Genomic DNA, 25455 nt, shown 5'->3' with positions numbered 1-25455 from the left:
ACAAGAGTGCCCACAACTGGTACCCTGTTGTTGCACCAATGGGAGGTGATGGATAAATATGGCAGTTCTCTCATCTCTTGAGTGGAATAACTCTGAGGCGTGTGTTCTACACTAGCATCCAGAGTTCCCCAGAGAGATTAAACCCCAGTTTCCCACAGTAGTAAGAGCCTTGAAAATGCACCTTGTATTGGCTTCCCTCCCTTTCCCGCACCATTTCCCCACTCTCCTCTAGTGTTTCCTAGGATCTTCTCCCAAGTAAACTACCTGCATTAGAATCCTGATCTCAAGATCTGTTGCTGGGAGAACCAAGACTCTTATGACATCCTCGACACCCTCAACTTTCAGAATACCCTATGCTGGCTTTATTTACATACCACAGAGGCCAAGACAATGTGAGACTAACAGGATAATACTGAGACTTTGAAGGTCTCAAAAACACAATGCAGAGAGCCAGTGAAATAAACTGCTTGGGCTCAGATTATACCCATGTCACCAACTCACCAACACCTCCTTTGTCTCCAGGTAGATGATCATTTGTCAGTGAGACTGGCCTACCTCAAAAAAGCAATCTTCAAATTCATGTTTAATTGCCCATTCTTCCTGAATCAGGTAACCTCCCCATGGTTGTGAGGAAGCCTCACCCTCTTTGATTGGCATCTTCTCACAGAGGAATCTCTGTGGGGGAAGAGACCAAAGGCCATGGAGATTTAGCCTTTCAGCACCCCCTGTCCAGAGTCTCAGCCCTATACAAGTAATGAGGAGTCCTGGAGATCCCTCAGGAAAGAAGTGTCATGACAAGGCTGCCTATTTCTTCAGCAGACTCAAACCATCACACTCCCTTCAATGAGTGCTTGGACTTAGGAGTAGAAGGACTCATTTAGATGTGAGCAAAGTATCAATACAGGCTTCATATTGGCTAAATAAAAGAGAGAAATGGGATGGACCCTTAAAGGGAGTGGGTACAGTCCCCATCTCCCCATTCCTCATCCTAAAGACAGGAGAGCCTTCTCTCCCTCACTCTGAGCACTCACAGTCCCTCTGCATCTTCCTCCTGTGTACCTTCTCTTCTCCTGACCACCAGCCCCAGCCTTACTTGATTTGAGGCAGCAGAAACTTTGCTCTGCCATCCTAACTTTCCTTTTGGTTACTCTGGCCTACAGCCTCCTCAAGTCTTTGTTTCAGTCCCATTAAAGGAAAGAAAGTGGCTTTCAGGGTACCTGTGAGAGAAAAGGAGGAGTAGAAATAAAAAAAACAGGATATATATAGATTCTCTACGTTCTTTGAGGAACAAAAGCATTAACACATTTAAAGTTTCTAATCACAGTGTCTGGTTCATTACAAGGACCTAAGTCATAGTAGCTATTATGGTTTGTGATAGATTCATTGCAAACATAGGCCCAATTCTCTATATTTTCCCACATCCATGCCCCTTTCCAATGTGACTTTGTAGCTCCTCCTATTAAGCGGGGGAGACTACTGCCTCATTCCTTGGATCTGGGAGACCTTGTGACTTGCTTTGGCCAACAGGATGTGGGGAGATGCCAGTGATGGAATGCCAGTGCTGAGCGAGGGCTTCAAGCAGCTTTGCATGCTTTTCTCTCTCAGAAGCCTGTTTAGCTGCCATCATAATAAGCATAAACTGGCCTCCTGGAGAATGAGAGATGATGTAGAGCAGAGACAAGTCATCCCAGTGACTGCCGATGCATGAGAGAGCCCACCAGAGGTCAACAGAGCCTGGGCAAGATTAACAGAACTGCTCAGCCAACCCAAGGACTCATGAACTGGAATAAGTACTTTTTGTTGTCTGCCACTGAGGTTTTCTGGTTGTTTTTTCATGCAATATAATTGTGGCAATAGCTAACTGATGTGCTATGTGTTTTTTATTATTATTTTTTAAACAGGGAGTTGACTAAAGAGAAAAGAGCATTTCTGTGTGCAGGCTGGTTGGAGGCTGCTCAGGCAGACACAGGCAGAGAGGGTGGGGCCAGGAAGGAGAAGATAGCACCTCCTGTCTGTGCAACTGTGGCCTTCCCACAGTTCTGTCGTCTTCAAATTTTTGTTTGCATGCACATCGCAAAAAAGAATCTCAAAAAACAATATAACTGTCACATATTTTTAAGTTCATAGGTAAAAGTTTTCACGATAAGTTTAAGTGATTGCAAGGGATATAATTTTCATTTTACTGCAAATATTGACATTTAAACATACAACTATCAATCTTAAAATATTAAAGAGAATCTGGAGCTCATAAAGATTTCATGCTCATCACCATCCCATTTAAAATATATGAATAGGCTCTTCTTTACTGTTGAGAAATTTTACATTTTCCCTTTTTCTCCTTGAATTTATATTTCTTTTGTACTTCCTCCGTGAACCTTTAACATAATTTAATATACTTTTAAAATTTGAAGATATTTTATTGATCATCCTATCACACATTAAAATATATTACATATGTATTCATAATACATTAAAAAATATATTTTATTCTTGTGACCTTAAGGCTCCCTATGCTTTAAAAAATTGCTTCTGGATTGAATTATCATACAACTGATCAAAATTGCATTAAAATGTTACCAATTTTGATCATTTTTTAAACATAAAGTTAAATGTAATTGGAAGTGCATCTCCTAATGAGATGAACGATTTTCTAACTTTTCATATGTATTTAAAGAAAGAGAAAGACATATTCTGCTAAAAATGAATCAGTCCAGAAGCTAGGATAATATTATTCCTGTTAATAGGAAGTAGAAAATGCTAAATATCTTATATGGTAAATTAAAATGAGCAATAGCTATCATTGGATTATTTCATATCATTTCATAAGATGGATTTTCAATTACCTTATTGAATAACATATACTACATACAAATAAGTCACCTAAAATTGGTATCTGTGCATTTTATTTGATATATCTTGAGAATTGTGAAAGTCTTGGCAAAACGTGCAGTTATATTTAAATGCATCAGTACAGCCCAACCTATATGCCTGGACTGTACTTTGATACTCTTCCTTTGAGCTGGAGACCTGACCTAGGATTAGTACTGAAGGTGGCTGAAAAGTATTGCTTACATTTAAACATATTTGAAAAAGCCACGTTCTTTTTTCCTCTAGCATTCAGTGTTTCTAGCTGATGTTCTCTTTGCTTTACTGTCATTGGACTCTCCTTTAAGACGGAAAATATCTTGTCTCTTACCATTCTGGTTACCATATGTCTATATTCAGAACATCCTAATGTATGTCAAAATACTATTTTCTAGAATATCTTCTTCCTTAACATAAATTGCATAAGATGGGAAAACATGAGAGCTCAGGAGTTAATGGAATCTTGGCTAAGCAATAAAGAACTCTTCCTCTTATTTTTTTCCATTCTCCCTGAGGTTTGCACACCTCATAGCAATATTACCATAGTCAGATCAGGGGTGAGTGAGGAGTATGCCTTTTTGCTTTTTTAAAACAATAAAGTGAGAGGACAAATGGAAACTCAGAGGTGTTCTTAGGCAAATAAAACCAGAAAAGTATGTGGATGAAAATTAAGGGTCTGGAAATCTGGTTCCCTGAAAAACCCATGCTCAGTATTCCTTGGAACTTTTTCACAGGCCCCTATAGGTGATTGCTTTTCTTCCCTAGGTGCTTTCCTGTCTTTACAAATGACGCTTACATCCATTGTTTCATTTGCTCTTGCCACAGTGGGTTGAGGGGGAGGGCAAGAGCTCCCATGTCCATTTTACAGTTGTGTAGACAGAGTTCAGGCATATTAGGTGACTGTTCCAGGGCCATGGGGCTTTGGCCAAGATTGAAATAATATTGATTATTCAGAAAGAAATGTATCTAGATAGATAGATTGTAAGTGATTATGTAAGTCTTGTTAGGGATAGAGATTTTCCACGTAATAAAAATGGAACTAATATAAAATTAAAATATTTCACAGAAAATCACATAATTCTAAATTTAAATGGGAGGTAACATCATGATCTATTTCTTTCTCTAGAAAATGTCTGCTTCCTACCTTTGTTCTTTGGAAGGGCCTAGAAGCAACAACAACTCAGTAGCAATGGCACCCTTAATGCCCCCCAACTACTGGTTTACAAGAAGTGTGGAGTCTAAAGGGGCATGTAAACAACACAGTAAAGAGGCAACCAGCTAAGATAAGAATATGGAAATTCTACAGGCCAAATGACCTAATTGCTTCAACAAATAATGGCATACAAAAGTCAAGGGAAATATGTTACAGATAAATAGTCAAATACAATGTGCAGACCTTGTTTGCATCCTACTTTAAGCAAAATAACTATAAAATGACACTTTTGACACAATCTGGGAAATTTAAACAGACTGTATAAAATGATATTCAGTAAATATTGTTTTTTAGGTATTACAATGGTATGGGGTTATGAAAAATACATTCAACTATTCAGGATATATATATTCAAGTATATACAGACAAGATCAGATGATGTTTGGAATCTGCTTTAAAATAATGCAGCATTCTGCCATCCTGTATCTTTTAAGAGGAACATTTAGACAGTTTACATTCAACATTCATATTAAGATGTGAGGTACTAGTCTCTTATTCATGTTGTTACCTAGATAGTTTTGTTGTTGTTGTGTTATTGTTTTATAGGCCCTATGAGTTTTAAGCTTTCAAGAGGTTCTATTTTGGTGCATGTCGGGCTTCAAGAGACTCAACCTAACATGGAAGGATTTATATAAACTCAAGGTAAATGGAACACAAATGGAAACCAAAAGCAAGCAGGAGTAGTATTATAGTTTGGATCTGTATCCCTGCCCAAATCTCATGTTGAATTATAATCCCCCATGTTGGAGGTGGGGCTTGGTGGGAGGTGATTGGACCATTGGGGTAGATCCTTGAATAATGGTTTAGCAGCATCCCCACAGTGCTGTTCTCCTGATAGTGAGTGAGTGAGTTATCACAAGATCTGGTTGTTTTAAAAGTTTATAGCACACCCACCCCCATTCCTCCTGTTCCAGCCATGTAAGACACGCCTGCTTCCTCTTCACCTTCCACCGTGATTGTAAGTTTCCTGAGGTCTCCCCAGAAGCAGAAGCTGCTATGCTTCCTGCATAGCCTGCAGAACTATGAACCAATTAAACCTCTTTTCTTTAAAATTACCCAGTCTCAGGTATTTCTTTAAAGCAATGTGAGAATGATTAATACAAGTATCTACTCTTATAGCTACTTCAAAGACAAAACAGATTTCAAAGCAACAACAGTAAAAACAAAAAAGACAATGATGGTTACTATATAATGATAAAAGGATCAGTTCAACAAGAAGATATTAAATCCCTAAATTTATATGCACCAAACACTGGAGCTTCTAGATACATAAAACAATTACTACTATACCTAAGAAATGAGATAGACAGCAAAACAGTAATAGTGGGAGACTTTAATACACCACTGACAGCACTAGACAGATCTTTATATATATATATATATATATATATATATATATATATATATATACTTTAAGTTCTTGGGTACATGTGCACAACGTGCAGGTTTGTTACATATGTAGACATGTGCCATGTTGGTTTGCTGCACCCATTAACTCATCATTTACATTAGGTATATCTCCTAATGCTATCCCTGCCCCCACCCAACGACAGGCCCCGGTGTGTGATGTTCCCCATCCTGTTAGACAGATCTTTGAAACAGAAAGTCAACAGAGAAACAATGGGCTTAAATGACATGCTAGAACTAATGGACTTAACAGATATTTACAGAGCATTCTACCTAACATCTGCAGAATATACATTCTCATCAGCACATGGAACATTCTCCAAGATTGTATGATAGGCCACAAAACCAATCTCAATAAGCTGAAAAAAAAATCAAAATCATGTCAAGTATCTTCTCAGACCACAGGAGAATAAAACTAGAAATCAACTCCAAAAGGAACCATCAAAACTATACAAATACATGAAAGTTAAATAACCTGCTCCTGAATACCTGGGTTAATAACGAAACTAAGATGGAAATGTAAAAATTCTACAAATTGAATGATAATAATGGCACAAGTTACCAAAACCTCTGGGATACAGCAAAAGCAGTGCTAAGAGGAAAGTTTATAGCATGAAATGCCTACATCAAAAAGTCTGAAAGGGCACAAATTGACAACCTAACGTCACACCTCATGGAACTGGAGAAACAAGAACAAACTAAACCTTAAGTTAGAAGAAGAAAAGAAATAACAAAGATCAGAGCAGAACTAAATGAAATTCCAACAAAACAATACAAAATATCAATGAAATAAAAAAACTGGTTCTTTGAAAAAAAAATTGATAGACCACTAGCTAGATTAACCAAGAAAAGGAGAAGATCCCAAAAACCTCAATTAGAAATGAAACTGGAGAAACTTGGGGAAGATGGTGGATAGGTGATAAGGCTGACATACAGCTCCCACTTGGATGGATGGAATAGTATGTGGAGACTTACACCATGGACTTTTGCTCCAGGAACCACCAGGTACCAGGAAAACAAAGAATTAACAGATCCTTTGAAAGCAGCAGCAGGCCACTGCAAATTCCAGAAGACAGGTGAAAAGCTGAGTTCTCAAAGTGTGAGGGGAGAAAACCTGCCTCCAAACACATCCCCACTGGGGAATGCAAAAGTCCAGATTATAGAGGAAGGATTTAACCTTACCTAGAGCTGAAATGGATTTAGTGTGAAATATAAAAGTAGAAGCAAGAGTGGGAAGAGACTTGTAGGTATTCCCATTCTCCAGCTTGAGCCCAGGGAAGCCATCTCTGACTATATCTCACAGGGGCCCTTGGGAAATCAGCTGGTGGAATTTGAGAAAGGTCACAGGGTGAAAGTAGCTTCTGACTGAACTTTGGCATAATTTTGACTGGGCTCAAACTCTCTTGAGCAGAATCCAGTGGCAAACAGGAACTGCTGAGGAAAGGAGAGCAGGAGAACAGGAGTTGCATCCAATAGTGTGGGCAGTTGGGGAGAGGTGTGGCCTGAAAGCCATGCTTGTTTTCTCAGTGAGAAAACTTATAGCCTGGAGCTAGGTCTGAGTCCTGTGCCCAGGCTGCCTGGAGATAAACTCAGCAGTGTTAGTGAGACTGGCTTTGCCAACTGCATGAGAGCTGGGTGAGGCCTATTGCTACTGGCTTCCCCCCACTTCCCTGGTGACAGAGACAGCCATAATCCCCTCTGAAACATAACCCTATTGGCCCAAGAACCACCCTCCATCCCCCTCAGTGGCCATGGCAAGCCCTGCCCAAGAAGAGTCTAAGCTCAGACCTACCCTACCCTTCACCCACCTGATGGTATTTCTCTACCCACCCCAGTAGCCAATCACAAAAGACATAAGCTCTTTGGAAGCTTTACGACCCTGACCATTGCCTGAGAAACCCAAATGCTTATCCTGGCCAACTCAGGGCAAGCCTATATCCCCCTTCTACAGTTGCAGCTGGTATTCTCTTCAAAGTGTCATCTCCTGGCTGGAGGCCAACCAACTCAAGACATTACAGCAACTCATGACAGAATAACTGCTCCAAGGAAGGAGAAAACAACAGCAAATTCAACTTCCTGCAACATCCTGGCTAACCAGTGGTCCTGAGTCTGTCCATGTGACAACTTCACTACTAGCATAATCAGCATTTGAGAAAGCCAGCACACTAAACATATCTACAACTAAGGACTCTCACAGACTCTATTTAACTCCCCTACCACCTCCACCTGCTCAGGTGCTGGTATACACAGTTGGGAGACCTAAAGACAGATTGCATCACAGGACTCTTGCAGACATTCCCCAGCACGAGCCCAGAGCCTGGTAGTCCCACTGGGTGGCTAGACCCAGAAAAGCAATAACAATCACTGCAGTCTGGCTAACAGAAAGCCCTATCCCTAGGGGAAGGGGGACTGCACCACATCAAGGGACCACCCCATGGGACAAAATAATCTGAATAGCAGCACTTGAATTCTAGATCTTTCCACTGCAATAGTCTACCCAAATGAGAAGGAATCAGAAAAGCAATTCTGGTTATATGACAAAGCAAGGCTCTATAACAACCCCAAAAGACCACAATAGCTCCCCAGCAATACATCCAACCCAGGAAGAAATCTCTGAATTGCCAGATAAAGAATTCAGAAGGTTGATTATTAAGCTGCTCAAGGACATACCACAGAAAGGTGAAAACCAATTTAAATAAGTTAAAAAAATACAGGATATGGATGAAAAATGCTCCAGAGAAATAGAAATCATAAAGAAAAAACAATCACAACTTCTGGAAATGAAAGACACACTTAGAGAAAGACAAAATGCATTGAAAAGTTAGAACAATAGAATTGAACAAGTAGAAAAAATAATTTCAGAGCTCCAAGACAAGCCTTCAAATTAACCCAAGGAGACAAAGACAAAGAGAAGAGAATTTTTAAAAATGAACAAAGCTTCCAAGAAATTTAGGATTGTGTTAAATGGCCAGACCTAAGAATAATTGGTGTTCCTCAGGAGGAAGAGAAATCTAAAAGTTTGGAAAACATATTTGAGGGAATAATCGAAGAAAACTTCCTGGGCTTTGCAAGAGATTTACACATTCAAATACAAGAAGCTCAAAGAACACCTGGGAAATTCATTGCAAAAAGATCATCACCCAGACACATAGTCATTAGGTTATTTGAAGTCAAGATGAAGGAAAGAATGAATCTTAAGAACTGTGAGGCAAAAGCATCAGGTAACCTATAAAGGGAAACCTATCAGATTAACAGCAGATTTCTCAACAGAAACCCTACAAGCCAGAAGAGATTGGGGTCCTATCTTTAGCATTCTAAACGAAATAACTGCCAGCCAAGAATTTTGTATCCAGTAAAACTAAGCTTCATAAATGAATGAGAGATAAAGTCTTTTTCAGACAAATGCTGAGAGAATTTGCCACCACCAAGCCAGCACCACAAGAAATGCTAACAGGAATTCTAAATCTTGAAACAAAACTTAGAAATACACCAAAATAGAACCTCCTTAAAGCATATACCTCACAGGGCCTAAATAAAATAACAGACCTAAGGTATTCAGGCAACAACAAGCATAATCAATAAAACAGTACCTCACATCTCAATATTAATGTTGAATGTAAATGGCCTAAATGCTCCACTTAAAATGTGGCAGAATGGATAAAAATCCACCAATCAAGTATATGCTGTCTTCAAGAGACTCACTTAACATAGACATGCTCACATAAACTTAAGGTAAAGAAGTGGAAAAAGATATTCTGTGCCAATGGAAACCAAAAGTGAGCAGGAGTAGCTATTCTTACATCAGACAAAGCAGACTTTAAAACAGACAACAGTTTAAAAAGGCAAAGAGGGATATCACATAATGATAAAAGGATCAGTCCAACAGGAAGATATCACAATCCTAAATATATATGCACCTAACATGGGAGCTCCCAAATTTATAAAACAATTACTACTAGACATAAGAAATGAGATAGACAGCAACACAAGAATAGCTGGGGACTTCAATAATTCACTGACAGCACTAGACAGATCATCAAGACAGAAAGTTAACAAAGAAACAATGAACTTAAACTGTACCCTAGAACAAATGGACTTAACAGAAATTACAGAACATTACCCACCAATGCAGAATGTACATTCTTTTTATTAGCACATGGAACATTCTCCAAGATGGAACACATGATAGGCCACAAAATAAGTCTCAATAAATTTAAGAAAACTGAAATTATATCAAGTACTCCCTCAGACCACAGTAGAATAAAATTGGAAGTTAACTCCAAAAGGAACCATCAAAACCATGCAAATACATGGAAATTAAATAATCTGCTCCTTAATGATGTTTGGGTCAACAATGAAATCAAGATCCTCTGGGACACAGCTAAAGCAGTGCTAAGAGGGAAGTTCATAGCCTTAAATGCCTAGATTTAAAAAGTCTGAAAGAGCACAAATAGACAATCTAAGGTCATACCTCAAGGAACTAGAGAAACAAGAACAAACCAAACCCAAACCCAGCAGAAGAAAAGAAATAACAAGATCAGAGCAGAATTAAATGAAATTGAAACAACAACAACAAATACAAAATATCAATGAAACAAAAAGCTGGTTCTTTGAAAAGATAAACAAAATTGATAGGCCTTTAGTGAGATTAACCAAGAAAGGAAGAAAGAAGATCCAAATAAGCTCAATTAGAAATGAAATGGGAAGTATTACAGTCAATACCACAGACATACAAAAGACCATTTAAGGGTACTATGAAAAGTACTGTGCACTTTATGTGCACAAACTATACAATCTAGAGTATAAGGATAAATTCTGGAAATATACAACTCTCCTAGATTAAACCAGGAAGAAATAGAAATGCTGAACATACCAATAACAAGTAGCGAGACTGAAACAGTAATTTTAAAATTGCCAACAAAAACAGTCCAGGACCGGATGGATTCACAGGTGAACTCTATCAGGCATTCAAAGAAGAATTGGTACCAATCTTACTGAAACTATTCCAAAAGATATGGAGGGAATCCTCCCTAAATTATTCTATGAAGCCAGTAATACCAAAACCAGGAAAGGACATAATAAAAAAAGAAAACTACAAACCAATATCCCTGATGAACATAGATGGAGAAATCCTCAACAAAATACTAGCCAACTGAATCCAACAGCATATTAGAAAGATAACACATGATAATCAAGTGGGTTTCGTGCCAGGAATGCAGGGATGGTTTTACATATGCAAGTCAATAAATGTGGTACAACATATAAACAGAATTAAAAACAGAAATCATATGATTATCTCAATAGATGCAGAAAAAGAATTTGACAAAATCCAGCATCACTTTATGATTTAAAACCCTCAGCAAAATTGGCATAGAAAAGACATACCTCAAGGTGATAAAAGCCATCTATGACAAACTCACAGCCAACATTATACTGAATGGGGAAAAGTTGAAACCATTCCCCCTGAGAAGTGGAACAAGACAAGGATGCCCACTTTCACCATTTCTATTCAACATAGTGCTCAATATCACTAATCATCAAGTAAATGCAAATCAAAACCATGATGAGATATCTCTTTGCTTCTGCTAGAATGGCCATAATTAAAAAGTCAAAAAACAATAGATGTTGGCATGGATGTGAAGAAAAGGAAACACTTATACATTGCTGGTGGGAATGTAAACTAGTACAACCTCTATGGAAAACAGTATGGAGAGTCCTTAAAGAGCTAAAAATAGATCTACCATTCAATCCAGCAATCCCACTACTGGCTATTTACCCAAAGGAAAAGAAATCATTATAGAAAAAGACACTTGCACATGTCTGTTTATAGCAGCACAATTCACAATTCCAAAGATGTGGAACCAACCTAAATGCCCATCAACTAATGAGCAGATAAAGAAAACATATACATATACTATGAAATACTACTCAGCCATAAAAAGGAACAAAACTATGTCTTTTGCAGCCACTTGAATGGAGCTGGAGGCCATTATTCTAAGAGGAGTAACACAGGAGTGGAAAATCAAAAACTGTTATGTTCTCACTTATAAGTGGGAACTAAGCTATGAGTATGCAAAGGCATACAGAGTGATGTAATAGACTCAGAAGAGACTCAGAAGAGGGAAGGTGGGAGGGGGATTAGGGATTTTAAAAATCACACGTTTGGTAGAATGTACACTACAGGGGTGATGTGTGCACTAAAGTCTCTGAAGTCACTGCTATATAATTCATCCATGAAACAAAAAACCACTTGTACCCCAAAAGCTATTGAAATAAAAAAAAACTTAGAAATTTTAAAAAACCAATTAAAAAAATAATGCAGCAGTGTGTGAGAGAGGTAAGTAAGGAGTGGACAGAATAGCAATTAAGCAAATCTCATCTTAAAGTGCTCAGAAAGAAGTGGCCCCCTAAAGATACCCAACAAAACTAATGCTGAACACTGTGAGCACCCTGCTCAGATCCCAATCTAAGCAGGTATGCCTGTCCCCCAGCTGCTGTGAGTATTGGCCACTGCCCCTTCTCTGGAAAACTGCCCTTGGCCAATGGAACAGCAGCCATCTTGACAGGAGGTTAGGCATGTCCCCTCCTCACAAGCCATCAACCAATGACTTATTAACACAGGAATACAAAATGCAGGTGCATTTGCCTCAAAGTGACAATGACTCTGTGGTACAATTGATACTCCAAAGCTTCCAGAAAGATCAGGCTGAAGCCAAGTTCATCCTTTTCAGTTCTGTTCCTGGCCTTATCCTACTTTCTTTCCCCCCTTTCTCCTGAGAGCTCTGCCCTAATAAATCACATGCAGAAAAATCCCCATCTTATAATTTGCTTATGACATACTTGTTCTGAAGAATACAGCAAGACTGTTCTAAAGGCAAAAATAAAGGATAAAATCAAGGACCAAAGCCAACTAAGATTGGAAGAAAAGGCTAGGTGTGAGTGGTTGGGGTATGGTGGAATTAGTTACATCAATAAAATAGAAGGGCTTGGAGATATGGATGTCAGCAGCAGCAGGATACTCCTGTACCTTCAAATTCCCCTTAGAGCTCCCCTATACAAGCAGGAAAGGGAGCTTCCATCAGTGCCTTTAATTCCAGGGGGCTGGACAGGTAAGGGGAAGGGATCTAGTAGATTAGCTAAGTAGCACTGTGGAAGGATCTTATCTGAGGCTCCAGAGACCTCCGTCCTCGAAGCCTCGAAAGTCCTCACAAGCAACCTTACACCACAACTTTGGGATCCATCTGACCCTGCTCCCTGGGTATAATGAGCATTTTTAGTTTCATCTTCTCAGAACAGTACTCTTCTCCTGGGAGGAGAGAAGTTCCTCCAAACCTTTTCTAGGTACTAAAAATAGCACCCCACCCTAGACATAGTGATTGGTGCAGAGACAGGCACATTATTAAGCTGGACAATCAAGGCTAAAATTTACAACTTAAAACTCAAAGTATTATTTTAACTAGGCAATACATTTATGTGGTTCAAAAATCATAATGTCTAAAAAGAAAAAGTATACAGTAAAAAGTCTTGTTCTCTCCCTTTCTCTAGTTCTACTCCCATAACCAGGTCCTTCCTAGGGTATCCTTCCATGGTTTCTTTGTGCATACACAAACAAGTACAAATTTGTTTTCTATCTTTTGTTACACAAATTGTGGCATAAGGTGCATATTTTCTGCTGCTGAATTTTATTTTCTCTTAACATTGTATCTTGGCAGAGATCTTTCTACATCAGTAGATGAAGTACTTCCTCACCTGTATCTTTATTTTAAAAAAATAGTACAGCTACAGAGTATTCCATTAAATATATGTATTATGTTACTTAATCAGTGCCCTTTCAAAGGACATTTAGGTATTTCCTGTCTTTGCTATTTCAAACAACACTGCAGTAACTAGCCTTGTATGTATATTGTTTTGCATATGCAACATACAATATTTTGAGAATATTTGTATGATACATTGCTAGAAATAGGATTACTTTTCTCGATACATGCAGGCTAATTTCTGTCTCTATGGGTTGTACCAATTTTTCACTCTCACTTGCAGTGTATGCAACTGCCCATTTCCCCATAGCCATGTCAATAAAAAGTGTTATCAAACTCTGGAATTTTGCCAATCTAACAAGTTAAAAATGGCATCTTGGGGGTAGTTTTAATTTTCACCATCTTTTATCTTTGGGTTGGAGGACTCCAAATGCTTGCAAAGCTTTAAAGAGGGGACCCCAGGCCATACCTCAGTCATATGGAAATGGCCAGCTCGGCAGAAGTCCAAGTGCAGGTAGAGAGAAGTAGAACTGAGAGACAGAAAGGGGAGAGAGGGTTCCTGGCTCCAAACATCTTGGCCTTCCCACACTGGACTACATTTGCCAGTGATACCCCCTTTTTTTATTTAAGGTGGTTCAGGCTGGATTCTGTTGACCTGCATCCAGATTGAGGATGCACAAACAACCCCATTAGGCTACTACAATCTGGTTGCCAGGTGGACCTGCCAGCTGCCTGGCCAGGAACCAGGACCTTATAAAAGCTGTTGAAGGCACAGTGCAGCCACTTTGGAAAAATGCTTGCTGGTTTCTAATAAAGTTAAACATATGCCTATCCTACAGACCAGCAATTTTACTCCCAAGTATGTATCCTGAAGAAATGAATGCATATGTCCCCCTAAAGACATAGCTGCTTTGGTCATAGTACACAAACACTGGAAATTACCCAAAAGTCCATCAACAGGGCATGACAAAAAAATAAAATTAGGTATTTTTTTTCTAATGGAAGAATAAACTACCAATAAAAGAACACAGAAGAATCTCACAAACAATTAAGCAGAGGTCAGATCAAAAAATGCATCCTACATAATCCCATGTTTATGAAGTTCAAGAAAAGGTATAACTAATGTATAGTAATGAGGTTAGAGTAGTTTTCATCCCTGTGGGAAACACTATCTTCAAGGAAGCAAAACAGTACTTTCTGTGGCAAAGGAAATGTTCTATACCTTGGTTGGGGTGATGGTTACATAGAAAGAGGTATATTTCTTTATTCTATCTCAATTTTTTTAAGTAAAAGAATATTATCAATAACAAAACAAACCATTGTAGGGAACATAACTGAACCATCTTGGAGATAATCTCCACCAGATGCAGGTAACAGTGAATCTGTCCTCTTTGGGTGCAACAGCCCTGTGGGTAGGAGGCAAGGTGTCTGCTCTCAGAAGTTTGCACACACTTTGCCGTGGACACTCAGTGAATCTACAGCCCTTTGGAAGCCCTCCTGGAACCAGCTCTTTCCCATGACTTTGCTGCTCAGATTTCTCTCCTCGCCTACCAGACAGCTGAGGTCCCAGGGGCAGGCTGGTGTGAAGCAGTCCATGACTGTGGTCAGAGAGACCCATATCTCCATCCTGGCTGCACCCTCTGAGTCCAAGGGAACAGGAGTATAATGGTTCCCTTGCTGGGTCATCTTGGGGATTCCAGATATCAGTATACAAATCTGACATTATCCATGCTATATACATGGCACCTATTTTATTATTTGTGAACAAGAGCTGTGTTGACTGAGCTTAGAGGTCTTGGCTTGCAAGGGTGAGGAAGGGTATGGGAGGGGCTTAGGAGAGGGCAGGGAGGCTTGATGGTCTGCAAACTAAGTCCTTGAATATTAGACCCCAAGATTAAAAGCTGTGTAGTAGAATTCATTGCAACTGGTTCCCACCCCTTTTCAGCAATTAGAGGCTAATTTTAGATAGGAGATTTGTGTCTGAAGCCTCATTCCCACCTCTTTGCAAATGCCTTTAATCTATCTTCTTACCTTCTAAGAGAGATGTTAGAGGAACACCACGGGGTGTTTGGGGAGAAGGGATGGATGAAGTGGGGACTTTAAGAAGGTTGACAGTTCTTAAGAGCTGCAAGGATCACAGGGAAAAGGAAAGCAATGGAAAGAGGTTCTGAAGGGAGATAAGAAAGCAGCAGAGACAAGGGTAGCCTCCTGTGCAGCTTGGGTAAGGCTGTGATTATTTGCTGTGGCAGAACCTTATGACCATATTACACTATAGTAGCCACTAGTCCATGTGATTGCAGAGCCTTTAAAATGTGACTACTGTGGTGTAACTCTATTTTTAATATTATTTAATTTTGATTAATTTAAGTGCACACTGAAAATCTGGAGCAGAATAAAAATATTTTCTATTGAAAACAAATGTATTTATATTATTATATATTTGATATTATTAAAGTTAATAATTAAAATTTATTTTACCTGGTTGTTTTTACTATGACTACTAGAAAGGATTGCGTTCTATTTCTGTTGAACAGCCCTGCCCTAAGATGCCAATGCACATACTCTGTTCTGTCCTGCTCCCTCCCTGCAGATGGGGCAGGGCTGTGCAATTCGGCAGTCATTCTTTTATATGCATCAACACAAACTGTGTTCATGTAAGCTTAGCTGTTACATTTTGTTTGTCTAACAAAGTCATCCAATCAGAAATTTAAGAAATAACAAATAAACAAGCACATAAAGGAAGCAGGACTCGGGTGTGTTTCTTCTGTGTGCCTTCCCTAAGTGCACTAAGTAACCTGCCCTAATCTTTACTGGGAGAGGTGATGGAGTCCAATTTGTACTTTAAAATGTCACTCATCCCAGCACTTTGGGAGGCCAAGGCGGGCAAATCATGAGGTCAGGAGTTTGAGACCAGCCTGGCCAACATGGTGAAACCCCATCTCTACTAAAAATACAAAAAATTAGCTGGGCGTGATGGCGGGTGCCTGTAATCCCAGCTACTCTGGAGGCTGAGGCAGAAGAATAGCTTGAACCTGGGAGGCGAAGGTTGCAGTGAGCCGAGATTTCACCATTGCACTCCAGCCTGGGCGACAGTGCGAGACTCTGTCTCAAAAAAATAAATAAATAAAATAAAATGTCACTCAGGCTGCTCCAGGGAGAATGAACTAATGGAAAGAGAGTGAGAATGGGGGGCCCTGTGGATAGGTCTTTACTGCAACTCAGGCACAGTTATTATGGGTTACGTACATTTACCTTGAGAAGAATTTTGCATTTAACAAAACAAAGTTCTGAGAAAGCAACTATAAATAAGTGTCACCTTCCCCCAACCTCAAGGGTAACTTTTCCTAGTACAGTTTTTGAAAAGGCAGGATGTCCAATGTCCCACCTAGGCTGTCCACCCAGTAGCAGGGTCCTTCTCACTCAGTGAGCACCCCTGGGACCCTGGCACCGGCCTCTTCAATGGGATACTGCTATCCCTATACAAGCTCCAGCAGAGAAGGATATAAGTGAATCACTTCTGTCGTGACTGCTCAGCTCTTAATTCCTGAAACTCTGCCAGCCCTGGCTTATCAAAGTCCCAGTTTCTTCTTGCCCAGCCTTTGGTTTTCAGGCAGGACCTACCTTCTACCATAAGAAGGTCAATTTCAGAGCAATTCACTGATGGCTGTGTAGAGATCCAGCCAAACAATAATGTACATGGCTCTGCCTCCTCACTGGAAAGCAAGAGGAGGAGTCTCATAACATATGTACCGTTGTTTCTATAATATAATTTAAAAAGCTGGTGGGAATTCCATTTAGCCACCTCAGCACTGTTCACTCAATGGTTCTCAAATATAATGTGCATAAGAAACACCCGGATGTTTCACAAAATGCATATGCCTAGGAAACAAATGACAATGTCAAATGGAGTAATTAGGGAGCATTTAATGAGAACTATTTATAAAAGTGCAGGAAAAACTAAGAAAAACACAAAATACGGTATAAGAGTGGAAGCTGTTGTCATCCCTATGTCTCAAGGACCAAGGAAGGAAACCAGGAGAGAAGAGTTATCAGAGACACCTGCCTAAAAGAGCTGTGGCCTTGGGTAGAGGGACAAAGCAAAAGAAAGCCAGGGCAGTAAGCACCGGGACCTCACTCTCCTCCTGTCTCTACTGATGCCCCTTGGCCAAACCCAACCAGAAGCCAGAGAGCAAGGAAGCCCCTTGATGCAGCCCATTCAGTCCACACAAGCCAGCCACCCAGGCCCAGGCTAGGGTAGAGAAGTGTGGAAAGTGGATCTGAAGAGACAAATAGAAAACATCTAACCCATACTGCATACAGACCAAGAGTGGTTACCAATCTGCTGGCTTCACTGGATTGTCTGGTAAATTCTAGATGCTGTGGTTTAATGGCAATATTGGCAAACTGGAGATGAATTAGACAAGGTGATAACAGTGCTGAAAGTTAAGCCATTTTAAGAATGACTTTATTATAACACAAATCAGAATATTGAGTCTGGAGACCACAAGATTTGAGAGGAATAACCATAGCTGTGTGGTTTAAACTGTTTGATCTGATTTGACCCATTTTGATAGGTTTAACTGGTTTGAACTGCTCCACAAATACATGTCAAATCTTTACTTTTTCTGATTAATTACTTAAGTAGACACAAACATTATTAACATTTAATTCAGTATATTCCCCTTGAGGCTTCGCAGATGCCCACACTGGATTCCCAGGGGGGTTACTCAGTTACAAAGGAGTCAGCCTTCCCTGATGCAAACAGGAATCCCAGTCACAAAACAGTCAGCCTTCCCTGATGCTGCAGAGAGGGAACTAGAGTCTGGGTATCCCATGGCAACCACTGTTTCTCACTGCAACAGACTATGGCTGTTAGAGCTTAGACCCACACTATCCCATGGGTGCTCATCCACAGGGATGATCCCTATGCAAGTATAGAGGCTTGCAAGCTTGGGCACCAAGGTAGTAACTCTCTTTTAGTCCACACGCACACCTCCAGTCTCTTCCCCAGGGTGGAAACAGGCCACAAGCTGGCCCCATTAGTGCCCAGGCAGGTCTGCTTCCAGGCCCTCATGCAGACTGCGAACCACTGTCTCCACTTCTCCATCTCCGCCACCTCTCTGGCTGCCCATAGGTAAGGCTGCCTTATTTTCAGACCTTTAAAATGTAACACATCTTGAAAACATGCTTCTCCCTTAACAATTGAGGCTACTTTCCCTACATATAGCCTTTGGGGAAAGCTACCCCCAGGGGCAACAAAGTGGTTTCTAACGAAGCTAGAAACTGTGACATGTGACATAGAAGATAACGTCCTCTCACTAAAGAAAACAGAGCAAAGTGCAATCTGTAGTAAGGTGCCTTGTTGGCGACACATCTGTCCACAGAGCCCCCTACACACATTCACAGAATAATGTCATGAGGGTCCTCATATTTTGGAGCCACAGGAGCAGAAGCTTCAAGAAGTAAAAGGTAAAAGGTGACAGATTTCCATTCAACACCAGAAAGAAATGCATAACGATTAAAGCTGTTTCAGAAAACCGGGCCTTAGTGACTTTGGGAATTTTGCCTATCATATATGTTAAGAGGGGTGGATTCATACAGGTGCGCACCAAGTCAATTCTTGCCTCCAGAGAATTTGTCTGAGGGGCATAAGGCAGAGTGAGAGACTGAGGCAAGTTTTAGAGTAGGACTGAAAGTGTATTAAAAGTTTTAGAGCAGGAATGAAAGAAAGTCAGGTACATTTGGAAGAGAGCCAAGTGGTTGACCTGAGAGATGCAAGAGCTCCATCTAGCCCTCGATTGGGGGAATCATTGGCATGATTCCAGGGTTTGCGTTTCTTCTCCCCTGATTCTTCCCTGGGGGTGGGCTGTCCACATGCACAGTGGCCTGACAGCACTTGGGAGGAGCCGCATGTGCAGTATGTTTACTGAAGTTGAGTGCATGCCCATTTGAGGTGTTTTTTTCCCTTACCAGCTTAGCGTTTCCAGAAGAAGGTCATACACCAGTTAAACTCCGCCATTTTGCCTCTTAGTGCGCATGCTTGAGCCCACTTGCCCAGCTCCTGAAATCTCACTGGGAAGCTGCTGATCACCAGTTTCAGGTGTTTTCTATCTACTGGGAGACCGCCTTTCCCTGGCGCCAGCTGTGGCCAATTATTATTTTAGAGAGATCGTTTAACAACTACCTGACCATCACCTGACGGTTGCCTGACATTCTTTGGGATAGTGGGGAGGCCCTCTCCTGCCCTGCTCATGTCTGCTTCGCTACCTACTCTAACATATGTATCACAAACTAAGGGGAGGAGATGGATTACTGAACAAATGGTGTTGAGGAAAATGGCTGTTTTTGAAGGAGATAAAAAGTTATATCTAATCTAGACTTCACAATAAATAAAAATTAAGATGTGTGAAATATACACTAAATATTTTTAAAAGGACATAAACATCTAAATGTTGAAAAATGATATTTAAGTTATTTCAGGATGAGAAGGAGTTTCTGTGAATAAATACAACAAAAGATCTCATGTAGTAAGGTTTAACTACATAAAATTTAAAATATCTACTCTAAGTTTTGTAACACATTTTGTTTATCTATCCCTTGTTGGATGCAGGGTCTGTATAGACACCAAGGACCTTAACCAGCTCTCTTTTTCTCTCACACATAACAAAACAATAACAAAAGGAAAATTGTAAACCAGGAAAGAAATATGAAAATAAATGTAACAAACAAAGGTTATAATTTAAGTCATGTTAAACTCTTTTAAATTAATCTTGAAAACATCACACCAATAGGAAAAACATGAGCAAAGGAAATGTAGTGTTAAATCACAGAAGGATGAATATAAATGACCAATATAAGCATATGAAAAAAGACATTCAACTTTTCTGTATCAAAGATACAGAAAACAAAACAATGATGAGATATCATTTTTCAATTATGAAACTGACAGGTTTGTAAAATGAGGAAGTAGGCCAAGTTGCATCAAGAGAGGCTCTCTTATTTAAGAAAAAAAAGGCTTAGTTTTGCTGTAAGCTCCCTGTCCCTCAAAGAGATTAAAGAGAAGCTGGCTACCAACCCTCAGAGATGTGGCAGGGAGGATTCTAGGCTAGGGGAGAGGTTAGGGCCAGTAAGCGCAAGCTTTCCTCTGCTTCTCTGGCTTTCAGTGCTGTGTCTCAGAGCTAGATTCCCACATAGCTGACATGAAAGCAGAGACTTTCCAAAAAACAGGCTCTCCCAGACCTCACTTTCTATCTTTTCTTAGCTTAATGAATCCAGTGCTTATAGGTAGAAGCTTGTCCTCAAAGCACTAGCATATGGGTGGATGTGTTGAAGATCTAATTAAGGACAGGGTCCAGTTGTCCAAGGTTCTATGATATAACGTATACCAAAAAAAAAAGTCTGCCTATGTTCTCTCCGTCCAGCCCTTTTGTGAGTAATGACTTAGCACATGTGGCCTAGCAAGAGGGTGCCCAGGAACAAGCCCAGTCAACCTGGCATGGTATGAGGCAGCTTCCTGCATTCCTCCAGGGAAGCAATCTCAGTACATGGCAGCTATTGCTGCAAACCAGAAACCAGTACCAGCAGGTTCAGTATGGAATATTGATCCATAATTACGCTTTACTTAAAAGATAAAATGAGTCTTTCTCCCTCTCTCCCCACCCTGTTTCCCCCTCTCCCCTTTGCCCTCCCCATCTCCTCCCCACCCCTTTTTTTGTCTCTGTCTCTCTGTCAATGTACACTAATCTCTATCACATACACCAGTAAGTATGTCAGGCTGAAAACATTCCAAATTGTGCAGCTCTCATTGATTCTCTTCTAGGCCATCACTGAACCGTGGTGGCTAGCATGATTCACTTCCATGCTCATCCCCAATAATGTTAAACTTCTCCCCTCAACCTCAAGGTCGATTTCACTCTTTGACTGCATCTAAAAACGTTATGATTTTAAATGTCCTAAAAATTAGCTCTGTCTTCCAGCCTCCAGGGAGCAATGGTTAGTGAGTACCTTGACTAAGGTGGATTTGCTATTTTAAAAAAAGAAAGAAAAGAAAAAGAAATTAGCTGCCACCTTGGCTACAGTGCAAATGCCAGTCCCTGCAGGATTCCCCTTTTCCAACCTCCCCACCACAAGAGCCAGAGGATTTTTCTTTGAGCTCCTTGACAAGTCCAAACCCCAAGAGCACTACAGACCTCAGCTGGGTAGGGAAATGCTGTGGCTGTCTATCCCCTGTTAGGGCGGGGTCTGTATTAACACTGGGGACCTTAGCCAGCTGCCTTTCTCTCTCTCATACTCAGCCTCCAGGTCCACTTGTGTTAAAAGTGTGTCAACCAGCAGACTCCAGGATTCCCATACAACAGAGCCAGTCTGCAGTGCTACCCAACTTCTTGCAGCAATCAAGACCTGGTCAAGATGTTTAGAGGCCTTAAACACTGAGACTGTTAAGATGTCACCCTAGTACGTATCTCAAATAAAACTACTAAACAATAAAATATGTTAGAAAATTTAATGAGGTTGCCACTTTTTTGTAACTTCTTGTTTTTTTTAAAACAACAACAAAAAAAGATGTTCTATTATTAAACCTTCATAAGTTGTTGTTATTAAATTGTTAGTATATTCTTGGACTAAACTCAACTAGGTTAAGATATATTTTCTACTAATGTGCTCTTGAATTTGTTGTATTTAGGGTTTTTTGTTTCAGTATAAGTGAGATTGAACCATGACTTTCTTTTTTGTGCAACTTTGTGGGGATTGATATGAATATTATGCTTGCTTCTTGAAAAGAATTTGGAAGTTTTTCTCCTTTTTTAAATGCCTTGAAACAGTTTAAATAACACTGAAAAAATTTCTTCTTAAAAGGTTTGGAATAATTTCTCTTGAAACCATGTGGGCCTGGTGCTTTTTGAAGGGCAACTCTTTGACAACTTCTCCATTTCTTTGTAGTACTTGGCTTATTAAAATTCTCTAACTTTTCTTAAGTCAATTTTTGTAAAGTATGTTTTCCTAGAACATTATCCATTTCATCTAAGTGTTCAGATATATTTACATACAGTTGAGCAAAGTAATCCCTTGTGATTCTTTTAATTTCCTCTATATCTGTTTTATTTTCACTTTAACATTTTTTTAAATTTTGTGCTTTTGTACTCTTCCACATTTTTCTGGATTAAGATAGCAAATGCTTTATCTCGTTCATGGTTTTGCCAAAGAATCCAAACCTGGGTATGTAATTTGTTTTATTATTCTGTTTTGTAATTCATTATTTCTCCTTTCATGGTATTCATTCCTTCTACTTTTCTTAGGTTTATTTTGTTGCTATTTTTCTAACTTACTGAGTTAGATGCTTAATTCATTTATTTTAATGCTCTCCTTTTTTATTGAAACACATATTTAAGGGAAGAAGTTTCCTCTGTATACCACTTTAGTTATATTCCATATATGATATATATTTTTTCATTTCTGTTATTTAGATTTTCTAAAATGTGTTTGGAAAGAGGAAGAAATCTTGCTTTTATGATGCTATTTTCAAACTTTCTCTCTTTTAAACTACATTATACATTTCCATTACATTATTCTTCCACTGGACCTGCTCTTCTGAAACAGGTCTTTGCTTGAAAGTATCTGGGGCAGATATCAAGAAAGAAGCTTTCTAAAACCATCACACTATTTTCATCTCAGTCTTCCAATGATGGTAAATAGAAGGGACAGATAGACCCTGGAAGGGTAGTGGTGTGAGAGTGCCCCTCTGTCATTCTTCCCTTCTTTCTCTTTTCCCTCCCCTGCCCCCTACTTCCATCCCCAAATCCCTCCCTCCAGGATATCTCAGTGAGCAAGGAAATGTGGAGCAGACCATGGAAAGCTTGACCTTGGGAGTGAACTGGTTGTGTTAGAAGCTGCTCTACTTAAAGCCATGTGGGGGCTTCTGGTACATTCATTCTTTCCCTTTTGTTGTCTCTCTGATACTCAGTAGATCCTCAAAATTCTAGCCAGCATCAGTTACTCTAAGGAAATTAATTCATCTGGTCACTGAGTCAATAAATATTTATTGAAGATTTACCACATTCCGGCCCTATGCTGAGCACTGGGGATTCAGGGATGAGCAAGACAGACACAGCTTCTCCTTGCAGGGCTGACAGCTACAGGGCTTACTGCAGCAGGAGCTGTGGGACTTCTCTAAAGTGGTGGTGATGTGTTGTGTAGCAAAAGCACTCTTCTTATTTGGACTCTATAATTATCTAGTGGGTAGGCTACATGACTATAAGGAGGATGAGGCTCCCTAGCACCACGAGAGAAGCCACCCTTGGCACAAACAGGGTGCCAAGGTAGTGTTGTGATTTTGACAGAGAAAGTACAAGATGCAATGAAAGCAGATAGGAGATGCATTTAATCTGTGGTGGGCAGGGCCTCGGAAGGCTTCAGGAGGAAGTGTCATTTCAGAGGAGACTTGAAGGATGATTAAGAGAGTGAACCACACAAAGTGATGGGAAAGGATGACCCAGGATCAGGGAATCCCACATGAGAAAGCCTAGAAGTAAGGGGGACCATAAGGTGAGTTTGAAGGAATAAAAGACTTTCAGATGATGTAACCATGAGAAACAAGGCAGGAGCTTCCTAAGTTCCCCTAATAAGTTGTCTCCTAGGTGGAGAGAAAGGAGTGTGTGGGGAGGCTGGTCGTGAGTGGAAAGGGAAGAAAGGGAGGGAGGAATTCCCAAGAGGACATGGAAACTCAGGGAGTAAGAAGAAGAAGGGGCTTAGAGTGATGAATCATGCTTCATATCTAGAATGAGGAAGTAAAAACAAAACAAGGAGATGCTGCTGAGAAAAAGCAAAATAAAACAAGCCAAATTGTGATGCTGCCTGTTTGTGGAGGCGTCGAAGCTGCCGGTGATCCCGAACGTATGACTTAAAACATGCTCAAACTGGTCTACCTGAGCCTGGGAAACCCTGACGGATTCCCCAGGAGACCTGAAGGTGGAGATAGGGTGCCTGAGGCTGGTAATTTTTTTTTCACCTCCCCCTTTTTCCCTCATCTGACTCAGTTAAAGCTGGAAGTGGTGTCGGAGAAATCAGGTCGGCCAGAACTCGTGTTTCTGCCACAGCCTGTGGAGGAGGATCTGAGGCTCGCTGCTCAATTTAGAAGAAAATGCCTGTGATCAGTGATGTTCCTGGCCCACCTGGCAGGTCACTGGCAAATGGGCAGTGGTTGTGAGTGAGTTGGTTTGGGCTGTGCCTGTTGGTTAGGCCCTTTCAGAGAGTCGTATAGCCACACAGAGGGCAAATTGCTAAAAAGTCATGTGTTCCACAGGGAAAGAGCCAAGCTATTCACTCAGGTGCCTCAGTACCACTGTTCCCAATTATGTGTTTGAAATCTCAGGATCTTGGAACTCTAGCTCTGTGAACCCACAGTGTGAGATCAGGGAAGAGAGGCTGGGGAGCCGCGGTCATGCCGTGAGTTGGCAGCATGAGGAACAGCATGAGGAACATGAGGAACAGCAGTAGAAGAGCCGGCTGGGGTATAGCAATGTTTCCAAAAAAGTGTGTCCACTTGAGATGAGCATGATGATTTTTTTAGGTAGCACACTGAAAAAAAAAAAGGAAAATAATAGTATATTTATTTTGATGCACATTTGGAAATATTAGCACATAAATCACACAACTTCGCTTGTTAGGGTAAGGCTAAAGTAAGTACTCAAGTTAGAATGTAGGTCGATTTCGAGAAAAATGTTAAATGCTAGTACACAGAGGCAAGCATCATGAGCATGAAGCACAAATGTGGAAGTGGGGGAAATTGGAGACAGTCAACAGACATTTATAGAATGACAAGTCTGTCCCAGGTGCTGTCTCAGGAAATGGACCTTGGTGATGAGAGGAAACCATGCCTCTGCCTTTAAGTGGTTTATGTTCTGGTGGGGAGCCACAGGCGTTAAATACCTAAGCAAATAAGTTGGTGCCAGGTCCTGGGGAGTATACAAATGGAGGTAACGGGCTGGGCAGAAAGTGGCTGGGAGAAGGGCATCAGCTCAGGGCATGGGGAGGCCTCGCTAACGAAGGGATGCTTCCCTGGGAACTTAAGTAATGAGGATGAAATAGCCAGTTGACGAACTGGAGCAAGAGCTTTCCAGGGGGATGAAGAGCAAGTGCCAAGGCCCTGGAGGCGGAGGTGCTTGGTGATTATGCATAGAAAGGAACCCAGAGTGAGGGATATGAGGAGGAAAAGGG

General features: G+C 40.4%; 1 long non-coding RNA gene across 1 annotated transcript in view; it reads right to left on the bottom strand.

The window, feature by feature from the left end:
- LOC134809520 (uncharacterized) overlaps positions 1-19276 on the bottom strand; it is a 55648-nt gene extending 36372 nt beyond the window's left edge. The window contains exon 1 of the long non-coding RNA XR_010155448.1: positions 19213-19276. This is a non-coding gene — a long non-coding RNA (uncharacterized LOC134809520). The remainder of the gene's footprint in view (positions 1-19212) is intronic.
- Positions 19277-25455: the final 6179 nt, after the last annotated feature.

This window comes from Pan troglodytes, chromosome 2, assembly GCF_028858775.2.
Source record: "Pan troglodytes isolate AG18354 chromosome 2, NHGRI_mPanTro3-v2.0_pri, whole genome shotgun sequence".
Classification (NCBI taxonomy): domain Eukaryota; kingdom Metazoa; phylum Chordata; class Mammalia; order Primates; family Hominidae; genus Pan; species Pan troglodytes.
The sequence above is the reverse complement of the archived record's forward strand: the minus strand, read 5'-3'. Positions and strand labels throughout refer to the sequence as shown.